Source organism: Ahaetulla prasina, chromosome 5 (genome assembly GCF_028640845.1).
Source record: "Ahaetulla prasina isolate Xishuangbanna chromosome 5, ASM2864084v1, whole genome shotgun sequence".
In the NCBI taxonomy this organism is placed as follows: Eukaryota; Metazoa; Chordata; class Lepidosauria; order Squamata; family Colubridae; genus Ahaetulla; species Ahaetulla prasina.
The window spans coordinates 129,195,049-129,220,596 of record NC_080543.1 but is presented as its reverse complement, the minus strand read 5'-3'; the positions used below and the strand labels follow the sequence as shown (position 1 = coordinate 129,220,596).

At 40.4% G+C, this 25,548-nt stretch overlaps 1 pseudogene; it reads right to left on the bottom strand.

Annotated features, from left to right (window-relative positions):
* Window positions 1-21,382: 21,382 nt before the first annotated feature.
* Window positions 21,383-21,510, bottom strand: LOC131200319 (U1 spliceosomal RNA; annotated as a pseudogene).
* Window positions 21,511-25,548: the final 4,038 nt, after the last annotated feature.

The following is a 25,548-nucleotide window of genomic DNA, read 5'->3' as shown; positions in this document are numbered from 1 at the left end:
TCCGTCAGCAGCCTACGGAGCTGGCAACGGAGTCGGACAGCGATGAGGCTGAGGTGAGGCCAGGGCCATCGGAAAGTGAGGTGCGGACTCCAGAGCCTCCACAGACTGATGGTAGTGAGGCACAGGAACAGGAGGAGTCTGTTCCTATTGCACACATGAGAAGAGCTGCCAGAAGGCAAGAGCATCTCAAGCAGAGAAGACAACTCGGGAGTAGGGCCAAGAGATGATTGGCCCCTCCCATAAGGATTAAAACAGACCAGCACCGTCGTTTCAGCTTTGCGGAAAACAACATTGTAGCTCGTCTTCTGCTCCATCTTCTGCTTCATATCGTCTTTTTTTTTTGGTCCCATTCTGTTTTATAGTTATCACTTCTGTTAACTGCTTTCCGACTGCATTTACATTACACAAAACGCTTAATGTGAGACAGTCTGAAAATCCAATATGCATGTTATTAAGAAAATGGAACTTTTTATCAGTAATTGTGAAGACATAAGCAGTTAATGCGGAAGAAAAGAAAAGTCACGGGCAACTTACATCAAATCAGTTTCTGTCTGTCTGTCTGTCTGTCTGTCTGTCTGTCTGTCTTCTGTCTGTCTGTCTGTCTGTCTTCTGTCTGTCTGTCTTCTGTCTGTCTATCTATCTATCTATCTATCTATCTATCTGTCTGTCTGTCTGTCTGTCTATCTATCTATCTATCTATCTATCATCTATCTATCATCTATCATCTATCATCTATCTATGTCATATTAATAAAACTATAAAAGTTAAAAAAGAAGAAGACATTGGACAACCATTTTTTCTGAAACAATATAGGGTTTCCTGCCTGAGCAGGCTGGATTAGAAAACCTCCAAGGTCCCTTCCAACTTTGTTATTCTGCTGGCTTCTCACCAGAAATAATAACCACCTTGCTCAATGATGGGAATTCTGGTCCAAGTTGAAGTCTCCCTGTATTTAATTACATTTTAGCATATAAGAAAATTAAAACCTTCATAGGGATCATTTCAGCATCACTGATGACCGGCTTGTAAATATCAGCTGCCTTGTAAATAGGTTAATATTATTATTCTTCATTTGCATATGCAAAGAAGCCAAGAGATTGCCACGCATTGCCATGCATTGCCACATACCTCAGTGCAAAGAAAAGCTATTCTACTCCATCAGCCTTGTAGCTGTTTACAACTCTGTGTGTGTGTGCATGCACACATGAGAAGAGCTGCCAGAAGGCAAGAGCATCTCAAGCAGAAGACAACTCGGGAGTAGGGCCAAGAGATGATTGGCCCCTCCCATAAGGATTAAAACAGACCAGCACCGTCGTTTCAGCTTTGCGGAAAACAACATTGTAGCTCGTCTTCTGCTCCATCTTCTGCTTCATATCGTCTTTTTTTTTTTTTTTAAAAAATTTTAAACTAAATTTTAACCGGGTTTTATTATTTATATGTCTATTTTAAATATTTGGCCTATTTAATAAGTTTTTTAGATTAATGTTTTACTTTGTATATTTATGTGTTTTTTATATGGCTGTACACCGCCCTGAGTCCCTAGGGAGATAGGGCGCTATAAAAGTATGAATAAATAAATAAATAAATAAATAAATAAATAAATAAATAAATAAATAAATATAAGAAAATGAAAACCTTCATAGGGATCATTTCAGCATCACTGATGACCGGCTTGTAAATATCAGCTGCCTTGTAAATAGGTTAATATTATTATTCTTCATTTGCATATGCAAAGAAGCCAAGAGATTGCCACGCATTGCCATGCATTGCCACACATTGCCACGCATTGCCACATACCTCAGTGCAAAGAAAAGCTATTCTACTCCATCAGCCTTGTAGCTGTTTACAACTCTGTGTGTGTGTGTGTGTGTGTGTGTGTGTGTGTGTGTGTGTGTGTGTGTGCATGCACACACACACAAATTTATAAGTCGGGGTGAATTGTTCAGGGAGCAAAATTTGCTTTTAATGAAGTAATGGCATAGAAGTAGAAAAGTTAAAGCAAAATGTTACCATTTGTCACAATTACGTCTCCTATTGGCAGGAATTCTGAACTTTTCTGTTTGATAACTAGACATATAAATTTGACTCCTTAAAGCTCTGCAACCAATTTAAAGGCTCATTTATTTCACTGACAGCAAGATATATATGCTACCTTGTATGCAGAATGTCTGGGGCCAAATATCCCCATCTTGCTGCTTGCTTGTCTCTTAGGAGGTAAATAGTGGTGAGTTTTCAACAAAGGAATATTTTTGTAAGGTGTTTAGCAAATAAATGAGCAGGGGATGACCTGCTGTATCCTGAAACCTGGTAAAATTCATGAATAATAAAATGCTCTTTAGATTGTTAGCGGGAGGCTATAGGAAAGGCTGATTCTTCAACCAGTTAGAACTTTGTTGAATAATTTGCAACTTTGGAAAGAATTTTAATGGCTTTGTTGTTTTTTTAAAACATATATTTTCTTTTCTTTTCTTTCTTTCTTTTTTTTTTTAAAAAAGTTAATGTAATTTTTGAAAGCAATTTCCAGTTTCAATTAGCTACTCAGATCACCTTGGTGTGGCTTTTCCATGACAAATTAAAAGTAGGAAGGATCTATATCATATTGTCTTGAGCAGTGGTGTCAAACTCGTGGCCCGCTGGCTGAATGCATCACATGCTGGCCATTCCCAGCCCCGGTTTAGCAAAGGGGAAAACATTACAATACATCATGCGATGACAATGTGATGCCTTGATTTTAACTACTCCTGGTCTTTAGAATCTGTGTTGAGGTCCGTCAGCAGCCTACGGAGCTGGCAACGGAGTCGGACAGCGATGAGGCTGAGGTGAGGCCAGGGCCATCGGAAAGTGAGGTGCGGACTCCAGAGCCTCCACAGACTGATGGTAGTGAGGCACAGGAACAGGAGGAGTCTGTTCCTATTGCACACATGAGAAGAGCTGCCAGAAGGCAAGAGCATCTCAAGCAGAGAAGACAACTCGGGAGTAGGGCCAAGAGATGATTGGCCCCTCCCATAAGGATTAAAACAGACCAGCACCGTCGTTTCAGCTTTGCCGGAAAACAACATTGTAGCTGCGTCTTCTGCTCCATCTTCTGCTTCATATACGTCTTTTTTTTTGTGACTTCTGGATGTTTGCCAGCAAGGGGCCTTCAACAGTTTGCCTAATTGGACTAAGGTTTGTGAGATAACTGAGGAATTTGTGTTGGGAGGCATTTGTTTTACTTTGAGTTGAATGACGCTGGGAATGAAATAATTTCCAGCTGTTCAAATAAAGTTTGTTTTTCCACAGACTAAGTTTATTACTACCTACTTGGGCCTGAGTCACAACAATCTAGTTGGCTTAGTGATTAAGGTACTAGAGCAGGAAAATCTGATTGTAATTCTGCCCTAAACAGCTGGGCGACACCATCTCAGCTCTCAAAGAAAAACAATGGCAAATCACTGCTGAAAATGTTATAAAAAAATTGATATGGGCCTGTTGTCAGGAACCAAATCTGACTGGAAGATCCATAATAAAATAAGTGAGTGCATTAGCATATTGTTGGAAGACATGGTGATTCAGTGACTTAACGATGCTGATAATGGTCTCAGCTCCAGTGGTTCAAGCCCTAGCTTTGCATGGTGGGGTGAGCTCCCATCACTTACCTCAGCTTCTGGCCATTTTGAGATTGAAAAGCAAATTTTATGCAAGTAGATAAAATAGGTACCACTTTGGTGGAAGACGAGCTGTGCTCTGTGCAGGCAGTCAGATTCTTGATGGTTCTGAACTTTCCCAGTTGTGGCACCTGCTTACAAGGCAGGTCCACAAAGGGAGAGGGTGAGAAAGCTGCCCGAAAGAGGAGGAGGTCAATTAATTTTCCAAAGCACCAGAGGGCAAGACGAGAAACAATGGATGGAAGTTAATCAAGGTGAGAAGCAACCTGGAATTAAGGAGAAACTTCCTAAACAGTGAGGACAATTAACCAGTGAAACATCTTGCCTCCATAAATTGCAGGTGCTCCAACACTGGAAGTTTTTAAGAAGAGTTTGGATAACCATTTTCTGAAATGGTGTAGGATCTCCTGCATGGGCAGGGATTGAACTAGAAGACTTCCAAGGTCCCTTCTAACCCTGTTATACTATGTTTTATGTTCTATAACTAAAAAGGAATTTCCTGACAGAACAACTAAGGAGTAGAATGGCTTGCCTTCAGAAGTTTTGGGTGTTTCATCACTGGAGGTTTTTAAGGGAAGACTGGACAGTCACTTGTCTGAAATGGTATAGGGCTAACTTTTTTGCCATCGCGTGCCAAAAGCAGGGGGAACACATGCGGGTCGCAAGTGTGCATGTCCACACCCATAATTCAATGTTCTCCATGCCCTGCCCCCCCCCCCCGTGCATGCACACATGACCCACCCCACACACTACCCACACTTTTGGCACACAACGGCAAAAAGATTACTAGTAGGCCCGGTGGGCCCATTTTTCACCCTCCCCAGGCTCCAGGGGCTTTCTTGGAGCCTGGGGAGGATGAAAACGGCCTTCCCCATCCCCTTGGAAGCCCTCTGGAGGCCAGAAACAGTCCATTTCCTGACTTCCAGTGGGCCTGGGAGGCTCAAAAATCATGTGGCTGGCACATGCATGCGCAGAGGAGCTGAGCTAGGGCAATGCTCATGTGCCCGCATATGTGCCAGCAGTGTGCAGCAGCTGCCAAAAAAGGCAATGCAGTTCTGGGCTGCATAAACAGAGGGATAGAATCAAGATCACGTGAAGTGTTAATACCACTTTATAATGCCTTGGTAAGGCCACACTTGGAATATTGCATTCAGTTTTGGTCGCCACGATGTAAAAAGGATGTTGAGACTCTAGAAAGAGTGCAGAGAAGAGCAACAAAGATGATTAGGGGACTGAAGGCTAAAACATATGTAGAACGGTTGCAGGAACTGGGTATGTCTAGTTTAATAAAAAGAAGGACTAGGGGAGACATGATAGCAGTGTTTCAATATCTCAGGGGTTGCCACAAAGAAGAGGGAGTCAAACTATTTTCCAAAGCACATGAGGGTAGAACAAGAAGCAATGGGTGGAAACTAATCAAGGAAAAAGCAACTTAGAACTAAGGAGAAATTTCCTGACAGTGAGAACAATTAATAAGTGGAACAACTTGGCTGCAGAAGTTGTGAATGCTCCAACACTGGAAATTTTTAAAAAAATGTTGGATAGCCATTTGTCTGAAATGGTGTAGGGTTTCCTGCCTCGGCAGGGGGTTGGACTAGAAGACCTCCAAGGTCCCTTCCAACTCTGTTGTTATGTTATGTTATGTTATGTTATGTTATGTTATGTTATGTTATGTTATGTTATGTTATGTTATGTTATGTTATGTTATGTTATGTTATGTGCCATAGGTTTGCCATCACGGATGTGGGGTCTCCTGCCTGAGTAGGGAGTTGGACTAGAAGTCCTCCAACCTCTGGCATGAAGCCAGCTTGTTCTCTTATGGTGCACTTTGGGAAGCAGGTGTTTGTTATAATATGGGCTGGTACTTTGACAAGCCAGATTAGTACTCTGCAATAGGATTGTGGTTTCCTGGCTACTGTAACACTGCCATTCACTAAAACTAATAATCGCTCACTATTATTGCTGCCGAACTAAATATGCCTATGATCTTGTCTTGTTGCTATATTGCCTTGGCCTGCTTATCCGGGTTAGAAGTTGTGCAAATACCTTAGATTTCATCCTTCTGTAAGCCTTATTCATTAAATGTGTATGCCTAACTGTTCTGTCCTCCTTCCCCTCCGTCCGAGTGATGGCTTAATTAGCCAGCACTATCAGCTCTGGCAGCAAAATAGCAAGCATATGCCAAGTGTCTCTGTTATCTCCCTCGACACCGATGAGTCACCCAGGAACAAACTTCAGCTCTTAGTTAATCAGTTGATTTGCTGCTACGAAGAGGCGCAGCAGTTCTTGCTGCCTTTATATCCTGTGGAGTATGGCTCCATGACTCAACACTTCCTAGGCCTGCCCCACCCCTGCTTCTGTTGTTCCCTCCTCTCCTGCCTACGAAATCTAGGGTCCAACCAAGCCTGATTGCCATCAGCTGGGTCTGGAGGTGTGGCCTGGTGGGAGAAAGAGTCAGGGGACAGAGGCCTCATTATCTTTTCCACCTGGCCTGCCTCTGGCTCCTGGAGCTGAGCCAGGGAAGCCGGTGCTCCCAAGGTAAGTCCTGACGGCCCTTCCCCCTCACTTTCCAAGTCACTTTCTGGCAGGAGGCCCGGCTCCAAGTCACTTTCTGGCAGGAGGCCCAGCTTGGGGGGCGCAGACAAAACACTAACATTTTACTTAGAGCTACTGTTTGGCGGCCCTGATCAGTTGAAAAGACACAGCAGAATTGGTTCTGAGTTCCCTTCTCCTTTGTTTGTTGTATTGTATTGATACGAGCAAGCAAAATGCTCTGAATGTTGTGTCCATCAACACAACAGAATGAAGACTGTGATGAAGTGGAGCTTGCATGGTGGAATGATGCCTTGAATGAAAAAAAAAAATATTGGAGAGAGGTGTAGAAGAATTGGTGACTATAAGATACATTTACCGTTAGCAAGGAATATGTGAATATATGAAACTCTAGTTTACTTTGCCAACAGCCCAGATTCTTGCCAACAGCCCAAGGAAGAATTTGACTCACATTTCTCCCTTTTCTTTGGGTTTAAAAATCCGCCCACAGTCAAGAGTTTGATCCTGACCAGCTCAAGATTGATTCAGCCTTCCATCCTTCCAAGGTCAGTAAAATGAGGACCCATATTGTTGGGGGTAATAAGCAGATGCTATAAATCACTTAGAGATAGCTGTAAAGCACTGTGAAGCTGTATATAAGTCTAAATATATTGCTATTACTAACACACACACACAAATTAAAAATGAAAATTTTATGATTGTTTATCATTGCAACATATATCATACAATGTGTGTTCCCCTAATTCACAGTTAATATATATTTCCCCAAAACTAAAATTGTGCAACATTTTTTTCCCCAAGACTAGCTTGATTCTTGGCCACTTCCTGGATATACCCATTTATGTTTGTTGAAAAACATGCAGAAGGAGTTTGTAACACCCTTGTTTCATGATTATTTTTTTATACCTCCTGACAGTCATGAAGAAACTGAAGGTCTCTTTCCAAATATTAAGCAGGGCTAATTTTGCTTTGCTTCCCACCCAAACACGCACACACACAAATACACCTTCCTTCCTTCCTTCCTTCCTTCCTTCCTTCCTTCCTTCCTTCCTTCCTTCCTTCCCTTCCCTTCCCTTCCCTTCCCTTCCCTTCCCTTTCTTTCACTTCCTTTCCCTTCCCTTCCCTCTCTCCCTCTCTCCCTCCCTCCCCCCCTCCCTCTTTCTTTCTTTCTTTCTTTCTTTCTTTCTTTCTTTCTTTCTTTCTTTCTTTCCTTCCTTCCTTCCCAAAAGAAGGTATAAAAACCCACCCACTCTCAACTCCATTTTGTTCAGCTGCCCAGAATCCACACGTAGTTCTGCTTCATCAATAAACCATTTATCCAATCCTGCCGCCATGTTTCCAGTGTCTTTCTCCCAGTTTGGAACTGAACCAGATGAATATTTCTTTCCACACTTATTTTCTTTTTTTCTTTCTTTCTTTCTTTCTTTCTTTCTTTCTTTCTTTCTTTCTTTCTTTCTTTCTTTCTTTCTTTCTTTCTTTCACATCGGGGGAAAGCAGATACTTAGTTGTTGAGAAAAATAATATTTCAAAACTGAATTTTATTTCCATGCTAGCAAATGAACTATTTAGTGCTTGGAGAAGGTAGGGGATATTTGTTTTCTCTGTTCTCAATTGTTTGTTGGAATTTCTTTATATACCATCATCACTGAAGTGACCCAAAGTCTGTCCTCATTATTGTTATTTTGGTACAATGCAGCTGGATAATTCTACAATAGGCTAGATGGCACTAAATGGGGAAATAGCCATGCCAATGTGTGTCACTTTATTGACCGCTCTGAACTTCAAAGCATGACACTGGATATCAGATTTCTGCTTAAGACCTTTAATTTGTTTCTTTGAACAGCAGGTCCATTGCTGAATGAAGGTGAGCCATGAAGATATGACCATCACCAAGGGCAACTCAAATAGAAGCAAAACGTGCCTGTAAGAATAAGGATAAGCATTGCTTTTTCTCATCTCCTTTTCAAATCTGGGCTGTAAAAAGGTTGATAAGAAACAGATGGAGTGTTTATATATATATATATCTTTTTGAACATCTAATTGTCGTCTGGATTTCTGTAGCCCCCAAAGTGGTAGCCTACTGTTTCCAATTTCTCAACCTCAGAATCAAAAGATGATAGGCTGGAAGTCCTCAATGTTTGTCGACAATACAGTGGCATCTATGCAGAGTGTGGGAAAGGTTATCTATTACGCCAGCTGTTCACTTGCAATGAAATCAGGGGCCAAATAAATGCATCTGATAACATTTCTTTAGAAGGCCACTGTTGTTCTACTTTTAGAGAAAGAATGATGTTCTCTTTCTGATTTGGTATTGATCACTGAAGCTACCAAGCACTGGGGGCCCTGATGTCTGCAGCCCCCGGACTCTCTTTCAACCTTCCTTTCAACCGTCCTTCAAGGAAGGAGCAGAAAAACTGACCAGAGGTGTGGGGCAAATGATTCCTGTTGAACTTTCTGTCTCAATAGATATAAAGTCGGGACAACTCTACAGGTCTTCAGCTTCCCCCCAAGGGTTCAAAATTAAAACTCAGTCATTGTCAGAGTAACCATAGAGAGCTACTCAAAAACTGCTTCTCTGGTGAAGGCCAGGGTTACATGGCTTCTATCGTTCAATGACAACCTCTTTCAGCCTCTATGATGCTTGCTTGTTTGCTATCGGCTGCCGTAGTGGCCTCTGGTGGCTCAACAGATTAATGCAGTCTGTTATTAATAGCAGCTGCTTGCAATTACTGCAGGTTCTATGTGGTGGGGCAGGCGGTGCATGGGATTTCATATACTCCTTGATTTTCTAACTCAATTTTGTCTTTGGGGTTTCTTAGGATGGTGGATATTTTTTGGTTTGTGCAGAATGCTGTCTTGATGTTGTGTTTGTGGAGGATCTTGCTAATTCTGTCTGTGGTGCCTTTTATACATGGGAGGAGGGCTGTGCCGTTTTCTTGTTCTCTGTCTTGGATTCCAGAGAAATAAGATTACCAAACTAATCCAAAAAGAACCCCCCACTAAAATCCAAGACAGAGAACAAGAAAACGGCACAAATCCCATGCACCGCCTGCCCCACTACATTGGACAAACCAACAGAAGAATAAGTGCACACATTGAAGAACACAAGAACTAAGTCAAAAAAGAGGAACCAACTTCTTCCCTGGTCCAACACCTTAAAGCCACAGGACACGATATTGACTTTAAAAAGACCAGAACTATCGCCAAAACTGAACACTTTAACAACAGAATAATAAGAGAAGCCATCGAGATAGAAAAACGCCCACACAGCATGAACAAACGAGATGATACCTCCTGCCTACCAGCCATTTGGAAACCCGCCCTTATTGACAAACGAGTCCCTAACACGAGGAATGACACCAGACTCACACTCACGAGGTCCACACAGGATGTCACCAGCACACATCCACCCAGAAAGCAGACTCAAACCCACACTGATCATGACGCACGACCAAGGACCAGAAGCCAGACCGCAGCTGCAACATTAGCCATTTCAAACCCCTCCAATCAATACATGCAGCAGACTGACACCCACTATGAAGATGTAGCACGACCACGAACACGAAGCCAAACAACAGCAATGCAGCTCACCAGCTCAAATCCCCCTGCAACTCAGACTAATCTGAGCACAACCAAGCCCCCACCCAAGCAGGACACCTCCCCAGCCAATCAGAGCACAAAAAAACCCCATCCAATCAGAGCACAGCCAAGCTCCCACCCAATCAGTTCAAACCCCCACTAGCAGTTAAAAAGGAAGAAACAGCTGCAATCACACATTGCTCCCAGAAGCATGAAGCTGAAGCCTGAAGATGATGAATGAGACTTCGTCGAAACGTCGCCAAGACACTTCCAATTTTACGCGGGAGAAAACCCGAATAACCAAAGACCTACATATATGTATGTATGTATGTATGTATGTATGTATGTATGTATGTATGTTGGAGTAACGTGATTATTCTATTATTGAGTAGTAAATAGAAATGATAGAATAGAGAACTACAAAAGTGAAATACATAAGTTGATACGAAATGCTGTAAAATTACTATTAATGTTATGTAATGTTTAATACGTTATGTCTTGACATGTCTTGTTTTTATACATCTGTGATTGTTTTTTGTGTTGTTTTTAAAAACAAACTGTTTAACAAAAAATATTTTTTTAAAAAGAATTAGACCATGTCACATGTCATGTATCACATGTATATAACATATTTGTATTAGAGATTTTCAGGGAATTTTTTTCCTTTTTTTCCCTATTTTTTTTTTGGGGGGGGGATGCATATGGATGAATTAAAAGAAAATCACATGCCACATTCACATTGGCCTTTAACTGTAGGATTATGCTGAAGAAAAGGTGTCTATTATGATTAGCTCTCTGTATTAAAGTTTGATCACTCTCGAACCAGTTTGGGAACTGAGCAGAATTGTCGTGACTTCTTTCTAGCCAGCCTTCTTCTCTTGGATGAATTTGATTAATGTAAGCATGCATCACTTCCCAGGAAATATTTAAAGGCATTCATTATTTCAATAAATGGAATAGAACATAACCCCAATGCAGATCGATGGACAAGTTTCTGTGCATTCTTTGTGGGGGTTTTTTTGGCGTTAGGGTTCAGCAGAACCAATCTGGGCAACTGGCAATTCAAAATGAATAGAGGACAAAAGTTATTAAATGGGACCCTGCCAAGTACCGCGGGAATTAAAATTTCCATCTAATTGTATTAAACAGTCATGTCACAGTCATAAAACGTTAAGCCTGGGAAGGTCCTGTAATGGAATGGAGAGCTCCCTGCAGTGAGAAACAACCTTCAGAAACCAAAGACCCTTACATTATTTGCTCATGCCATCAACACTATGGTGTACCAAAAAGTGCTTTACCAGAGTGGGTAAATTTCAACATGCCCGATGAAGTGAAAAGAGAAATAATTTTAAATTCTTTGCATCCTTCCAATATGCATGTAATTTTCAACCTGTCTGATTGGGAAATTATTTTTTGTTCAAATGAATTACATGTGAAAGTTAACTTTGTCTTCTGAACTTTTCTTAAACATTTTTTTTTTGGAGTCTGTCATCTGCACCTCCATAACTGTCTGGTTTGGTTCTGCAACCCAACAAGACAGACACAGACTTCAGAGGATAATTAGAACTGCCGAAAAAACAATGGCTACCAAACTGCCTTCCATTGAGGACCTGTATACTGCACAAGTCAAAAAGAGGGCTGTGAAAATATTTACAGACCCCTTGCATCCTGGACATAAACTGTTTCAACTCCTACCGTCAAAACGACATTATAGAGCACTGCACCCCAGAACAACTAGACACAAGAACAGTTTTTCCTGAAAGCCATCACTCTGCTAAACAAATAATTCCCTCAACATTGTCAAACTAGTTACTAAGTCTGCATTACTAATAATCTTTTCATCATTCCCATTACCCATCTCCTTCCACTTATGACTGTATGACTGTAACCTTGTTGCTGCTATCCTTAAGATTTATATTGACTGTTTCCCTATGACTATCATTAAATATTGTACCTTATTATTCTTTTATGAATGTATCTTTTCTTTTATGCACACTGAAATCATATGCACCAAAGACAAATTTCTGGTGTGTTTCTATTCTATTCTATTCTATTCTATTCTATTCTATTCTATTCTATTCTATTCTATTCTATTCTATTATTTTTTTAAGCTATCAGTGAGTGGTTTCTCATAATGATTCATGACTTAATGTTTTTTTTTAAGGTGTTGCTGTCTAAGTGTAGTTTCATGCTCTTTGGACTTCAGATTATTATGTTTCCCAATTTCCCTTTAAGTCAGATGGAAGAACAGGAAGACAATGATGAAATCAAATGAATAAGAGGCTCCTATGTACACTGAGAGCATATGCACCAAGACAAATTCCTTGTGTGTCCAATCACACTTGGCCAATAAAATTCTATTCTATTCTATTCTATTGTTGATGGTTGCAAGGCAATCAAACCGGTCAGTCCTAGAGGAGATCAACCCTGACTGCTCTTTAGAAGGCCAGATCCTGAAGATGAAACTCAAATACTTTGGCCACTTAATGAGAAGGAAGGACTCACTGGAGAAGAGCCTAATGCTGGGAAAGATTGAGGGCAAAAGAAGAAGGGGATGACAGTGAACGAGGTGGCTGGATGGAGTCACTGAAGCAGTAGGTGTGAGCTTAAATGGTCTCCGGGGGATAGTAGAGGACAGGAAGGCCTGGAGGAAAGTTGTTCATGGGATCATGATGGGTCGGACACGAATTCGCAACTAACAACAACAATTGTTGATGGTATAGTCATATCATAATATTCTATTTTTTTTAACTTATTTAATTTTAGTTTGTGTAATAATTTGATGTTTGGAAGCCACCCAGAATTGCTTTTTAGTGAGATGAATGGCACGCGCGCCCGCGCGTGCACACATAAACACACACACACACGCACACATATATAGGTCTTTGGTTATTTGGGTTTTCTCCCACATAAAATTGGAAGTGTCTTGGCGACGTTTGGACGAAGTCTCATTCGTCATCTTCAGGCTGGTGTTTACAGCTTCGTGCTAGGAGCACGAAGCTGTAAACACCAGCCTGAAGATGACGAATGAGACTTTGTCGAAACATCTCCAAGACACTTCCAATTTTATGCAGGAGAAAACCCAAATAACCAAAGACCTACATACAAACACCCGCGAAAACCTCAGAAAACACACACACACACACACACACACACACACACATATTAACTCTCTTGCCATCTCCTTCTATTACCAATGCACAGGTGTAACTCAGAGAAATACTGTGCAAAAATAAATTTTCTATGTTGAGCTATTGTTCTTATTGAGACTTTTCTCTTCCTAAACACATTGTTCAGAACCAGAATTGGTGTAACTTCCATGCTTTGCCATGTTACTCCAAGAATGATGACCAACACACCAACACAGCTTTCTGTTGTGCGATGTACTTTCTGATAGTTGAAGCATACAACTGTATCCTACTTATCCTTCCCATTTGCACTTCCTTCCTGCCTTCCATCCTCTTTTTCATCCCACTGATTGTCTTTGCTGATCTCCTCCGAAACCTGATATATTTTGTCTCATGTTGTCTTCAAGTGTGCTTCAGGATCTGGACACAATGGGAATTTTCCAATGCCAAATAAAGTGGAACAAGAACTCCTCAATTATTGTACTTATCTCACATTTTAAGACTTCATAACCAAGACTCCTGTAATACTTGGAACAAAAACTGCCAGATGCACAAGCTGGATTCCGAAGAGACAAGGGCACCCAGGATCATCTTATTAATGTTTGGTGTCTGATGGAAAAGTTGAGGTAGATTCAAAAAAAAAAAAAAGACATCGGTTTTGCTTGATACTAAATCTTTTGACAGTACATAGCACAAGAAGAATAATCCTCAAAAGGATGGGTACACTGGACCACTTCAGATGCACATTGTAACAAAAAAATTGAGTATAAAATAATTGGGAAAAACATAAAGCCACTCCATGGTTCAAGACTGGGAAAATGGTATGCTATCATCCTGACAGTCATGAAGAAACTGAAGGTCTCTTTCCAAATATTAAGCAGGGCTAATTTTGCTTTGCTTCCCACCCAAACACACACACACACAAATACACCTTCCTTCCTTCCTTCCTTCCTTCCTTCCTTCCTTCCTTCCTTCCTCCCTCCCTCCCTCCCTCCCTCCCTCCCTCCCTTCCCTTCCCTTCCCTTCCCTTCCCTTCCCCTCCCTCCCTCCCTCCCTCTTTCTTTCTTTCTTTCTTTCTTTCTTTCTTTCTTTCTTTCTTTCCCAAAAGAAGGTATAAAAACCCACCCACTCTCAACTCTATTTTGTTCAGCTGCCCAGAATCCACACGTAGTTCCACTTCATCAATAAACCATTTATCCAATCCTGCCGCCATGTTTCCAGTATCTTTCTCCCAGTTTGGAACTGAACCAGATGGATATTTCTTTCCACACTTATTTACCTTTCTTTCTTTCTTTCTTTCTTTCTTTCTTTCTTTCTTTCTTTCTTTCTTTCTTTCACATCAGGGGGAAAGCAGATACTTAGTTGTTGAGAAAAATAATATTTCAAAATTGAATTTTATTTCCATGCTAGCAAATGAACTATTTAGTGTTTGGAGAAGGTAGGGGATATTTGTTTTCTCTGTTCTCAGTTGTTTGTTCACATTGTGTAAAAAAAAATGAGTATAAAATAATTGGGAAAAACATAAAGCCACTCCATGGTTCAAGACTGGGAAAATGGTATGCTATCATCCTTATTTATTTAACTTAAGTGAAGAACGCTGTATATTGAAATCAATTCTGGAATTAAAAAAAATATAATTAAATTGCTGGAAGCAACAACAGCAGCCTCAGATGTAACTTGGATGTCTGGAAGTGAGAAAGACTTAAGAGATCGCTAGTTGAAAGAAAAAGAAGAGGATCCCGCTGTTCAGTGTTAGGAGAAAAAAAAATCAAAAATGAGCAAAGATATAGGCTGAAAGATATATCACAGCCAGTCAATGCAAATATGTGGAGGGGAAATTAAAGTAGTTTAGAGTAGCTACTGTTGGAGGCTTGCCTTCATCAGCTGAGTTGTTTGTACAGACTCTCAATTAAGCTTTATTTGAAGAGAATATAGTAGATTTCATTACTCATCAGTCAAGCAAAAGATGATTATGTAATCTTTTATGTAGTAGTTAAATTATGTAGTTTTATTCATTTAAATTTATGTAGTTAAATTATGTAGTAGTTAAATTATGTAGTAGTTAAAAAGAAGGTCCATACTTCTACTGTCAACTCGCAAAGAATCCCTGGCCTGCTCTGGAGTTGCCATAGGCAGGAGAGGGAAAACTGATGGAGCAACACGGCAGCTACAACCAGAACCACATTCCATGCATACCTTTCTCAAGGCTGAATCCCAGGTTACTTGGAACAGCTGGAGAGGCATGATCTCTACAGCCCGCAAAAGTGCTCTGTTGGAGAATGTGATTTATGACACACCCTGGGAGGAGGGGGGGAAACAGGGTCGTAACTGGGCCATAAACTATATGGGACAGAGCTGGCTTTACTTGGGTATGTGCTGATAGGTTGCTCCTAATAAATAACTGGATTTCTTTTGAAGTTTGGCTCGAGACTCATGATTTAATTAGGGCATCCATCAGAACCTTGACAGCTAGCATGGTTACTTAGAAAGAAGGGAGAAGAACCTATGCACAATCAAGACATCTATTTATTCTGGTTAATATTTAAGGTTTTTTTCCAGGACACCTACATACAGGTATACCAGAAGACTGCTACAGCTAAAAAAATTGCAGTAGTCCAACAATAATCAGCTGCCTTGGTGTAGGCAGATGATCAGAACTGGGATATTACAGGTACATAAACTTTATCTTCTGAGCAAATTATTGGAAAGCAATCAACTGTACACCTAATGTTGAAGACTGTAAAGCTCTTGAAATGTTGAATCCAAGCTGGAAATCAGTTTCAACCAAAGTAGTGGATAGGAGCCAAGGAATTCTGTAAAGAGAGAAAGAAGTAATTGAAAGTAGGTCAATTAATAAATTAAGATGCAAATGAAATTAAAACAGCTTTTTTGTTTCTTTTTACATCTTAAGAGCCTTTTATTTCCATTTGCCTGCCAGTAGGCAAACTGAAGAAATAGGTTGTAGCTTGCTAATCACGAAGCGCTTTCTAACAATGGGAAAGAACTGAAAAAGGAAACTTAGGAAGTAATGTGAAAATTTGAATCTATTCCCGACAGCTGGCGTGGAAGATACAGCCCTACAAGATAGGAAATAAATTAACAAGCTTACGTTTAGAGGCCACTGGCAATTAGTTTTGAAAAGCCAACGTGAATGTGACAAAACTGAACTACACTTTTAGAGGGAAGCTTCCTTATTTTCAACATCTCCCTCTACTAACTTCCACCACACATATTTCAGTAAAATTATCTACTTTTCTTTCAGGACTGGAGAAATGATGTTGAGGGCACAGCCGAGCACTTAAACAGCACTTGAATGTTCCATTCAACTCCCTTATCTGGGTCATATATAGGAAAGCTTAGTCTCATTCTTGAATTGCAGCATTCTATATTTCACAGTGGTTAATGTCAATGGAAAAGCCACAGAGTGTTGAATCCACCGAGTATATTTTGCTTGACACCTAAGAGAAGATTGGTAGGAGAGCAAAGAATGAAATACAATTGCTGTTTCCACAGGGAACTGTTTGTTTCACTCTCCTCAACTTTGCTTTCAGGAAAGAAGCAATAATAATTCATAACTGGAGATTGAACTGATCGTTGCGAGAAACCAAGTAGCAGAAATTATTAAACAAAAAAAAAAAAGGAAGAAGAGGTACATATTCATTTCGCAGATTAAAAATGATACGTCCTTCTTTGGACATCTTAAAGCTTTGAGCTATACCACTGGCAAATGCATAATGTTTATGAGAGATATTTCTCTCTCTGGGCCCAATGAGAATATATCTGTTCTGTTTCCCTCCCCCAATACTCCCAACAAAGAGTCAGTCAAAGGCCTCCTCTTCTACTTTATTTACATAGATAAATGTCCTGGCCACGTCTACCCACGGGCCTGCCAAGTTTCTGGAGATAACGAGGAAATTATAGATAAGGCCAGAATTACTCACGAATATATTCTTCCCTCCATTGATACAGTTTGCCTGCGCAAATTCATTGCTTTGTCCAAGACAAAAAACCAGGAAGTCCCGCCTCCTATTTATAGTCTCTGCAGATGTCACTGCATGACCATCATTCCTTGGCATTATCCCAACGCTGCTTCTGCTGCGCGCGCCGGTCACGTCTGCGCAGTCTTGCATCACTCCAAAACTGTTCTTGGGGCGTTGCCAAATCAGAAGAAGGCTCGAGAGAATCAGGCCTTGCCGGCCCCTCCTCCTCCCTTTGAGTGGGTGCCAGGGAGGGAGAGGGCCCAAGAGAAGCAGGGCTTGCCAGGTCTTCTCCCTCACTTTCTGAATCATTCGAGTCCAGGAATCCGGGTCCAGGAATCAGGGTCACAACAATACCTGCTGAATAAAACTCCGCACTGGCTACAGGAAGGGCATCCGGCCATTAAACACACTTTGCTAGCTCCATTCAGTTTCCAAGACTCCACCCCCACAAGGGATTATAGGCTGCTTAAAGGACGATGATGAAATGCATAACGTTTATGATTTGGGCCAGTATGGTAGATATAACCAGTTTTCTAAAACCCTATTTCCATTGCTTGGTGGTGAGCGTGTTTTAATAAATGAGCTTTATATGTGATCATAGGGGGTGCATGATTTCAGCAGAGCCTTAAAAATCTCTGAAAGAAAATGAAAGAATGTTTCCTGATTGCTTATTTGTACCCTATGACTATCATTAAGTGTTGTACCTTAGAATTGTTGATGAACGTATCTTTCCTTATATGTACACTGAGAGCATATGCACCAAGACAAATTCCTTATGTGGTCAATCATACTTGGCTAATAAAAAATTCTGTTCTGTTGTGTTCTGTTCTGTTGTGTTCTGTTCTATTCTAAACAGAATAACAGAATGGTGCATAAGCGCACCAGCGTGCCTACCATCTCTGTCCTAATCTTTTCTTTTATTCGCATCCTTTACATGTATTTATAATTAGGTTTACACTTGTATCCATCATAAAATACACGCTTGATAAAATAAATAAATAGATAGATAGATAGATAGATAGATAGATAGATAGATAGATAGATAGATAGATAGATAGGTAGATAGATAAATAGCCAGCTCTATTTTCATTGATATAGATTGCTAAGTTTAATATTCATTCTTGGGGTTAAGGCACATTGGACACTTTCATGTGGCAAATTTTGGAGCACTTGATTTTTATCATTGTGCATCCCTTGCTCTGGATTAGCATCTTCAGGTATCTAATTGTCTTGGATGGTTTGATGGATTAGTGAACACTCAAAACACCAATTGTGTTCTATTTTCCTTGGGCACAAGATTCTATTATTATGACCTATTGTCTTTAATTAGCACAATTAGCACAGGGGCCCCCCAAGGCTGTGTGCTCTCCCCATTTCTCTTCTCTCTGTATACCAATGACTGCATCTCCAATGATCCATCTGTTAAGCTACTGAAGTTCGCAGATGACACAACAGTGATTGGTCTCATTCGAGACAATGACGAATCCGCATATAGACAAGAGGTCGAACGACTAGCCTTGTGGTGCAACCAAAACAATCTGGAACTGAACACACTCAAAACCGTAGAAATGGTGGTAGACTTTAGGAGAAACCCTTCCATACTTCCACTTCTCACAATACTTGACAACACAGTATCAACAGTAGAAACCTTCAAATTTCTGGGTTCTATCAAATCGCAAGATCTCAAATGGACAGCTAACATCAAAAACATCATTAAAAAAGGACAACAAAGAATGTTCTTTCTGCGCCAACTCAGTAAGCTCAAACTGCCCAAGGAGCTGCTGATCCAATTCTACAGAGGAATTATTGAGTCTGTCATTTGCACCTCTATAACTGTCTGGTTCGGTTCTGCAACCCAACAAGAAAAACACAGACTTCAGAGGATAATTAGAACTGCAGAAAAAATAATTGCTACCAACCTGCCTTCCATTGAGGACCTGTATACTGCATGAATCAAGAAGAGGGCCGTGAAAATATTTGCAGATCCCTCGCATCCTGGACATAAACTGTTTCAACTCCTACCCTCAAAATGACGCTATAGAGCACTGCGCACCAGAACAACTAGACACAAGAACCGTTTTTTCCCGAAGGCCATCACTCTGCTAAACAAATAATTCCCTCAACACTGTCAGACTATTTACTGAATCTGCACTACTATTAATCGTTTCATAGTTCCCATCACCAATCTCTTTCCACTTATGACTGCATGACTATAACTTGTTGCTGGCAATTCTTATGATTTATATTGATATATTGACCATCAATTGTGTTGTAAATGTTGTACCTTGATGAACGTATCTTTTCTTTTAGGTACACTGAGAGCATATGCACCAAGACAAATTCCTTGTTTGTCCAATCACACTTGGCCAATAAAATTCTATTCTATTCTATTCTATTAATTATTATCATTCCTTCTCTCATCTGCAATTGGACAAAGATGTTCTTTTCCTCCTAACTGTTATTCTTAGATATTTCCTTTTTTTATGCTTTAGCTGAATTTTGGCAAACTTCTTTAGAACATGTTCCAATTTTATTATAAACCATATACACCCTTTTTCCACTAGATGGAACTAAAAAACTTAGAAATTGTCTTTTTTTCCCCTCCAAGTCCCCCAACCCCCACCCTAAACTCTGTTCATCCAATTTAACACAACTTTTTTTTCCCCCAGCCCATGATTTTAAGAATGTTTTAAAGAGTTTGAGTGGGAAATCATTTGTTATATATAATATTTTGAAAGAAAATAATCCTATGTTATTAGATAGAGGAAAGCCATTTTACAGCAGGGAGAGCTCTACAAAGGATGATAACAAGAAAAGAAAGAAAATAAGACAATTGATTTGTTTTGCACTCAAAACAAATGTTATCACAATTAAGACAGAATTGGGTGAGTGAATTATATTGCTTCCTGTTGAAAGATTTGTGGAAACGAAAATGTTCCTGCTGCACTGAAGCATTTACTGAGAGTAGTTAGCCCTACTCGGTAATTAAATATAATTCCACTATCATTTCATAAAGCAGTAAATGTTTCAATCTTCTATTGATTTATGGTATTTAAAATCAACTATAGCACTTCCAAGGAGAAGAAAGAAAGATAAGGCTTCTTTAAATGCTGACGAAGGCATAAGTAGTGACAGAAAATATTCATGATGGATTTTTTACCACAGCTATGAAACCATGGCGAGAGCTACCTTTTTATTGTCCTTTGTGGACGTTGTATCTTCTAGATAATCTTAGGAAATCTGTAAAGGAGGGATGCGGTGGCTCAGTGGCTAAGACTAAGGTTGACAGTTCAGCGGTTCAAATCCCTAGTGCCGCGTAATAGTGTGAGCCCCCGTTACTTGTCCCAGCTTCTGCCAACCTAGCAGTTCAAAAGCATATAAAAAATGCAAGTAGAAAAATAGGGAGCACCTTTGGTGGGAAGGTAACAGCGTTCCGTGTGCCTTTGGTGTTGAGTCAGGCCAGCCACATGACCTTGGAGACATCTTCGGACGGCGCTGGCTCTTCGGCTTTGAAACAGAGATGAGCACCGCCCTCTAGAGTTGGGAACAACTAGCACATATGTGCAAGGGGAACCTTTACCTTTACCTTTAAAGGAGCCATATGGAAGCCTCAGAAGGATTCTTGGTGAACCCAAAGGCGCTTTTTCAAATGGCAGCTGGACTTGAAGATGTTTTGTTTCTCATCCAAGAAGCTTCTTCCTTTCTGATTGCATGGTGGAGAATGGAAGTGTACAACACAGTTATTTCAGCAGTTCCAAGAAGGGTCCGCACCCATTTTCACTATTCAGGCAACCCTGAAGGCAGAGATAAACTTCCGAGTGGTCTCAGTGACTCTCAGAAAGTGTGCTAATGACCAGATGACTGCAAGGAATATAAATCCTTCCATTCTCCACCGTTCAGTCAAAATTGAAGAAGCTTCTTGGATGAGAAGTGAAATGTCTTCAAGGAAAAGCAAAGTCCAGTTGCCTTTTGAAGAAGTACCTCTGAGACAATCATGACCTGGATGACTAAGAATCTCTACTGACACGATAGGTGAATATGAAAATATATCTCTCCTTCCAACTTATCCCAATAGGTGAATAGCCTTACTTGTCCCAAGCAGGAGGCAGCAACAAACTGGTTTCGTAGTGCTTCAAAGCCACGTAGAATTTGGCTTAATACTTAAAAGGAGATATTTTTATGGGATTTCAGGGCTATGAGCTCTTTAAGGAAAAACAATGAACTATTTTGACATTGTTGGCCAGAAATTTACATGGACTTGTCCATGGTATTAGAACTCAACCTTATTTATTTATTTTATTTTGTCACAACATATGCATGAAGCATATGCATGAAATAATTATACAATATATAAGCATATAAAGCATATGCATGAAATAATTATACAATATATAAGCATATATATAAGCATAAGTATGTAATAACTATATTAATTGGATATAATGAAAGGAAGCAATAGGACAGGAACGGTAGGTACGTATGTGCTCTTATGCACGCCCCTTAAGTCGAGTTTCCCGCATTTGGGAAAATCGCAGGGGTCAGCACACCCGGAGTGCAATAGATGAGCCTCACCCTGGGAAAACCTCCTTTGTGATCAAGGGATCTCCCCTGCCAGGTATCTAGGGAAATAACTCTACTGCTCTAAATTTGCTAGTTCCAAAATTGGATGTTCTGGGGATGAGTAGTTGCAAATAACTTTTGGTTTTATGTGTTGTTAATTTTCACCCATTTGCTTCCAAGGGTAGTTTTTTCTAGTGAAAAGCTGATGTAGATCTCGCCTCATTGTTCAACCTAAAATATGAGCTTTAGAGTCAGCTAGGCTGAACAGCTTTTGCAGGAACCGGCTGAGTCCTGGGACAGACGGTAATCATTCTGTGGATATATGTATGTTGTTTTGGTTTCAAAGGGAATGCCATGAGTGGAGACCAGTAGGATATAGTAGTAGCAATAGCATTTAGACTTATGTACCTTATAGCATTAGCACATTACTGCATTATCTGGGCGGTTTACAATGTAGAAGAATTATGTGCACGATGCCCCAACAACTGGCATCCTCATTTTACTGACCTTGGAAGAATAGAAAACTGAGTCCAGTCAGGATTGAATTCCAGGCTGTGAGCAGAGTTTGCTTGAAATATTGCATTCTAACCACTGCACCACCAAGGCATAGATTATCTATGTCTGGTTTACTAGAAGTATAACATAACATAACATAACAACAGAGTTGGAAGGGACCTTGGAGGCCTTCTAGTCCAACCCCCTGCCTAGGCAGGAACCCTACACCATCTCAGTCAGATGGTTATCCAACATTTTCTTAAAAATTTCCAGTGTTGGAGCATTCACAACTTCTGCAGGCAAGTCGTTCCACTTATTAATTGTTCTAACTGTCAGGAAATTTCTCCTTAGTTCTAAGTTGCTTCTCTCCTTGATTAGTTTCCACCATTGCTTCTTGTTCTACCCTCAGGTGCTTTGGAGAATAGCTTGATTCCCTCTTCTTTGTGGCAACCCCTGAGATATTGGAACACAGCTATCATGTCTCCCCTAGTCCTTCTTTTTATTAAACTAGACATACCCAGTTCCTGCAACCGTTCTTCATATGTTTTAGCCTCCAGTCCCCTAATCATCTTTGTTGCTCTTCTCTGCACTCTTTCTAGAGTCTCAACATCTTTTTTACATCGTGGAGACCAAAACTGGATGCAATATTCCAAGTGTGGCCTTACCAAGGCATTATAAAGTGGCACTAACACTTCACGTGATCTTGATTTTATCCCTCTGTTTATGCAGCCCAGAACTGTGTTGGCTTTTTTAGCAGCTGCTGCACACTGCTGGCTCATATCTAAATGGTTATCCACTAGGACTCCAAGATCCCTCTCACAGGTACTACTATTGAGCAAGGTACCACATATACGGTACTGGTGCATTTTGGTTTTTTTGCCTAAATGTAGAATCTTACTTTTTTCACTGTTGAATTTCATTTTGTTAGATAGCGCCCAATGTTCAAGTTTGTCAAGATCTTTCTGTAATTTGAGCCTATTTTCTGGAGTGTTGGCTATTCCTGCAAGTATGTTGTTTCCCATTTTCAAAAGACCATAGTTCTTGGGGAAAAAATCAAGCTAAAGGAGAAACCCAGCCTGACAATCCATGAAAAAATAGATAATATTCTCTTCACCATCTAAAGGTGTAGCCCTATTGTAGGAAGTTAGCACCCACCCCTCTCCTAGAAGAATGAAATATTCTAGGAAATATTAAAAAGCCAAAATACTACACCTCCCTGGATGAGAAAAGGAGATACATGCTCTTGTTAATAGCCCCAGAAAGACTGGGCCATCCTATGTACAGGACAAAAGGCTGGGCTAGTTTATCTACAACACAAAAGACCTTCACCATCATGACATAATAGGATTAGCCCTCTACTCATCTCACCACCTGGCACCTAGGAAGATTACATCACCCAGGGGAATTCAACCAAGGCTGGGACTCAAGATAACCTGCAAAGTTGCCCCTGCATGGGCCCATGGGAGTCTGACAACCAATCAGAATACATTTCTTTCACAGGAACAGGAAGCAAATTCAAAGCCCAAGAGAGGGCATAAATATATCTCACTCTCCACTCCATGTGGTCAGCTACCATGTAATCCTGTCTACCATTAAACCATCTTTCCAAACAGTCTCCATGTTTCCAGTGTCTTTCTTCCCACTTGGAACTGAACCCAGATGGACATTTCTTCCAACACAATGTTTCTCACTCTTGGTAACTTTAAGACATGCGGCCTTCAACTCCTAGAATTCTCCAGTCTTGCTAGATTTTTTGGAGCCAGCGTTACCGGCTGGGGAATTCTGGGTGTTGAAGTTCATACCTCTCAAAGTGGCCAAGGTTTAGAAACTCTGGTGTAGGCTCAATCAGCCCAAAGCTGTGCTTGTGCTTTCTTTTCTTCTAGAGGTGAGGAAAAAGTTGGTTTGCCTGGGAAAGAGCTTGAATTTTTATTTTATTTTTTAATTGAGTGTGGTAGGAAATGAAAACTGACAAATTCATCCCTCCAGGCAGAGAGCCTTGAGTGCTGAGCACTTAAAAGGCCCAAGATGGAAACTGAATATTCAACCAAGTTTATAAGCCTGAATTAAAGATGCCATTTTTTATTTTTACTCTTTCCTGACACGCTTTTTAAGAGCTACGAGAACTGTCAAGACAACACAGCCCTTTCTTTCTGCTTATTGACTTTAGCTACTACAGAAGAAATTAAAAAAGCCCCTCTTTAAACCAAATGAACAAATAAATAAGAACTTAATGTATTTTCTAGATTCAAAAATGGAAGAACTGTTTTCCAAAATAGCTGAATATGTTTGGTTGCACAATATCGGAAGAGAGAAGATTTACCTACGATTGAAGAATGGACACTTAAAGTATCAAACTTAGCAGAAATGGCAAAAATCTCTGCGTATTTGAAAGAACATTCACAAGAAAAATATGTATTGGAGTGGAGAAGGTGGATTGATTATGTTCAAAACAAGTATTGGACTAAAAAGTACCAAATAGTCTATGAATAATGTTATGAATGGCATATATTAATGTATATGTTTAAATGGGAAAGGGGAGTTAAGGGGGTGTTGGAAGAGTATGGATATGACTTAGATTTTTGTGGTATTTTAGCTTATGATTGATAAATGTTATACCCTGCATTTTGTTCTGGGAAGTCGGGGGTTGGGGGAGAAAGAGGAGGGAGGGGGGAAGTGTGGGGGGGAACAATGGTTTAAAAATTAGTTGTTTGTAAAACTTTTTCAATAAAAATAAAAAGCTGAATATGAAAGGAAGAAATACGGCAATGCTAAAGTCTGCTCCTACTGCCTCTGAACCAGAGGTGGTATTCAGCCGGGTTCAGACTGGTTCGGTTGAACCAGTAGTAGTGACCTGTGGGTAGGCCCGTCCCCGCCCACCTGCTTTGGTGCTTTGCGGTCCTATTTAGCCACGTTTTCAAGCCATGTGTATGTGTGGAAGCCACATGTGCGAGCAAAGTCCATGCACGGAAAGCCATGCATATGCATGAAGGTAGCACGTGCAAGCTCACATTTTCGGTGCTGGGCAAACCAGCAGGTAAATTATGGGAATCCCATGCTGCTCTGAACAATCACTGTTTATAGTGTTGTATGTGATATCATTATTATAAGGAAGTATACAATATCTCTGCTTGGTTGGTTGTTTGGTTGTTTGGTTGGCTGAGCTTTTCATTCCTGCCCAACCTGCATTCACGATATAGAATGCAGAGGATTTTACCAAGGAGATAGATCACTATAAGTATCTGTTTATTCAATTGCATGGCAGCATCTTTTTTTTTTTTTTTTGACATGGAATAAGAGTAATAGAATAAGACACATGAGCTAAAACGAGACACATTGAGTAACAGATGACCTAGTTGAGACATTAATAAGAGAAAAGAGCAAAATCAGAGAGAAATTTCACCTGGTGGTTTGAGATATAGCCAGCCAAGGCATGGAGGATGGTGTTAATTTCTGTCTGCTGATCTCGGAGCTTCCTAGCTATACTCAAGCGTATTCCATGGATCCATCACTTTCTTCAAAAACCCTGAAGGCTGATTTGATAAGGTGATGGATGATTATCTTCCAGGTCTTTTCAAGCCTAGAATCCTTGGAGAAAGACAAAGCAAA